Source organism: Macrobrachium nipponense, chromosome 3, assembly GCF_015104395.2.
Source record: "Macrobrachium nipponense isolate FS-2020 chromosome 3, ASM1510439v2, whole genome shotgun sequence".
Taxonomy (NCBI): Eukaryota; Metazoa; Arthropoda; class Malacostraca; order Decapoda; family Palaemonidae; genus Macrobrachium; species Macrobrachium nipponense.
Window position 1 is genome coordinate 112,343,226 of NC_087202.1, and position 3,972 is coordinate 112,347,197.

Genomic DNA, 3,972 nt, shown 5'->3' on the forward strand with positions numbered 1-3,972 from the left:
ACAATAAAACAGTATACTACAGTAAAAAGAGTTTATGGATTTCAAAAAGTGATTTTGACGTAGGAAAAATCTATTTCTGGGCGAGGAAGCCGTGTCGCCCAGTGAAATGTGTCCTCTTTAGCACTATTTCTAGTTTTAAAAAAAAATAAAATATTGCTATGATACCAGAGAACTGCTAAATTGGACATGTCAGAAGTCTCTGACTCGCTCACCTAATAAAAGGTGTCGGTATGAACTGGGCGAGTGTTAAACACACTACCACAGCAACCCCTCCAATTAGCCTTTTCCTCATCAAAAGACCCTGAAAACGGGGAGCCGACCTATAGGTCAAGAATATTAACCCTTAAACGCCGAAGCGGTAAAAAAAAAAACATGTCTCCCGTGTGCCGGAGGTGTTTCAGAGTGACCGCTGGAAGTGGAAAAAATATATTTTTTTAAAATACAAGCGCGCTTAGGTTTTCAAGATTGAGAGTTCATTTTTGGCTCCTTTTTTTGTCATTGGCTGAAGTTAGTATGCAACCATCAGAAATGAAAAAAATTATCATTATCATATATAAATAATGCGATATATGATAGTGCAAAAATGATATTGTTATGATACAATAAAGTTTTATACATACTTACCTGGCAGATATATACATAGCTATTACTCCGTCGTCCGACAGAAACTCGAAATTCGCGGCACACGCGGCAGGTAGGTCAGGTGATCTACCCCCCCCTGCCGCTGGGTGGCGGGAATAGGAACCATACCCGTTTTCTAATTCATAATTTTTCTTCCAGCTGTCTCCTGAGGGGAGGCTGGGAGGGCCATTTAATTGTATATATTCTGCCAGGAAAGTATGTATAAAACTTTATTGTATCATAACAATATCATTTTTATACATTCAACTTACCCGTCAGATATATACATAGCTGATTCACACCATTGGTGGAGGGTAAAAGACAGCTATTACTGAATATACAGGTAAACACATACGTTGTAGGTAATAAATAAATAAAACCTGGTTCCTATGTGTTTAGACGAAGGGTCGACTTCCTAGCTATTGCTAGTAGTCTGCTTCGTCTCAAGAGCCTCAGCGAGGTGTGACCTATGGTAATAGTTCTTGTAGATCTGTCATGGGGTCTTATCCACTTACTTGACAGAATCTAGTGGTCATTTGTCAATGGGGTCTTATCCACTTACATGACAATATACCAATGCCTATTGGCATACTTTAAGGAGCACAACACCGGGGATCCCGATCACCTGATCCTAACACGAGGGTTTTTTGTGCTTAATTTGAAAAGAGCTATCCCCAAACTCATTTCAAATAAACCCAGAAAATAATGTTAAAAAAAAAAAAAATTAAAAATAATTCACTAGTTAAGGATCAGTGTCGTCTCCCTATCCCAGCAACGCATCCGTGGACACTTATAATAAAGAGAGAAGGATCTCTCATAGGCCCACTTGATCTCCTTCGTGCAAAGAGGAGTCAACACAGAGTTGCATCTCCCGTTATTACAGCTAATATGTCTCTCACGACATATTGTTATGGAAAAACAAAGAACAAGAATTGTTAAAAGCCCGCACTTCAAGCGCTTTTAATTTTTCTTAGCTGTTTGAAGGAATCGTCGAGTTACTCAAGAAGTGCTTTAAAGATTCCACTGTTCCAAAGAAGACCAGGGCTTTCTTTGAAATAGAACTCTTGGGCTGGAGAAGCCCAGAGCCTGGCTTGCGCCTGGCTGGCGCTTCGCGCCTGCCTGGCTCCTCGCGCCAGTCTGGCGCCTCGCGCCTGCCTGGCGTCTCGCGCCTGCCTGGCGTCTCGCGCCTGCCTGGCGTCTCGCGCCTGGCTGGCGCCTGGCTGTTGCCTCGCGCCTGGCTGGCGTTTCACTTTGAGCTTATGGCCTCCGTAAACAAGGGGAAGGAGGTAATTTTAGTCAGCTACATCCGTAGACGATAGGAATCTAATAGTCCGAGAGACCAGTCTTCCTCGAGGAGGATCATACTTGATACTTCCGTTGCTAACGAGCACTCTTCCACATGTTGAAGAGTTCTCTTGTTGCAAACTCTTCCCTATCCTTGTGCGAAGGCAGGGAAAGAGCCTGGAAGTCTAAGGAGGATTCTGAGCTGAAATTGGGAGGATTCCTGATTTCTAGCTCTTTAAATATCTCTACGAACCTTCTGGGAAGTGGTTTTTTTTTTAAGCCCTCATCGTATTCCAAAAGACTCTGTCAGCAAACGTTTAACCTTATTATCCTCCTTTTGTAGATGAGAATGTAAATACATTGCCTGGACAACGAATCCTTTATCTGAAAGCGTTGATCCAGGAATAAAAGGTTTTTAGTTCTTTTGCCAAACATACCATGCTGGGCAGGAACCCATTGCCTAGTCTTTCTAGAATTTGATTCCAGTTCCAAGCCCAAAATTTCACTTGTCATTTTGGTCCTTTAGTACCAAGAGAAACATTGACGAAGAGCAAGTTTCCCTCTTGTCCAGAACATGGAATCTGAGGCCCAAATAGGATCCCATTGTAATTATAAGATCTCCTAGTCTTGTCCGTAGAGGTATTGTATAAAGATCCCGAAGATCTTAATGCTCTGCTATCTCCAATTCCCTTTACAGAGACAGAGTATATAGCCTTTTACTGCGTTCTTTGATAGCAGAAATATACCAAGGTGATTCTTCCCTCTGAAAGGGAAGAAAAAACCGCTATGTGGTTCACAGAGGTATCGGAAGAGGACAGTTTCCTCATTCCCTCTCGCACGATCTGCAGTAATCATATATCTTATTCATGACTACTGTCATTACCTTGAAACATCCTCTCATTCATGTCCACTTCTGGTCAGTCTGCACGCAGACAGACTCAGAGTGGGAGAGGTTGTTAAGGTCCATTTAAAACAAAAATAGATGCTGAAAGAATATTCAGACTGTCTTGGAAAAGACTTCAAAACTTGCTGTGAGAAGAACGTGACCTCTGTGAATCCAACCTCTCTAAGTCTAAAATGAGGCATAACGTATTATCCTCTCTTTCTTTGACGCTCTTTGTCTTACATTCTGTAAAGAGTTTATATTGTAGGGGAAAAAAGACTAAATTTTATTCCCCTTTCTATAAAATAAAGATGGCGTAAATTGCTACCTCTCTCTCATATTCTTTCTTCCCTTCCTTGTGCCTGGGCAACGAGAGAACGGAAAATTCTATCATCGTTCTTCAGCAAAACAACAAATTATTATTATCCTATTCTCCTAATAAATGATCCAGGATCGAGGAGAATCATTCAAGATTCCTATCCTAGGACATCAGGCCGTAATGTACGGTTCAGATACTTGAAAGAGTCTCTCACCCAATACTGAGAGCTCCTACTAGTCTTTTCCAGTACCAAAAACATTACAAGGTCTCCCTTGTTATATGTTTACATAGGAGTAGGATATATAAACATCCTGTTAATAACAATGAAAAGAGGAGAAAAGAGGAGCTGCATTGTTCAAGGGACTAGCCAAAAACGTGCAATAAAAAAGGGGTTGCCAAGGTCTTTCTAAAACCTGCACCCAGATTAACTTATGAGTCCGATATATTTTCTATCACTTGTCTCATAAGGTTGAGGAAAACGAGAGACTTCTAACGATATTGTTGCTCTTCACCATGTAAAGGACTATAAAGCAGAAGAACCCACTTATCCTGACACGAACTACGTTCGCCTGTGCATTCTAGAATAAATGTCAGTAGAGGGTTGATCTGGCAAAGAAAGTTTCTCCCAAAACAACTCCTTTTGTCCAGTAAAGAAGTCGCTCACGCGACCCTATATCACCTGACATGAGAATCTGTTCTTGTTAGAGACTTCCGCAATTTCAGTTTATCCTGACAAGGGCCACGGCCGCCTGTGCGATAACTTGTGTCCCTGTCAGGAAAAAACTGATCTTGTGTCAGTTCTCAAGAGGAAACTCTTGGAAAGTCTATCTCCAAATACTGAGAAATTGGAGATCCTGATGTCTTG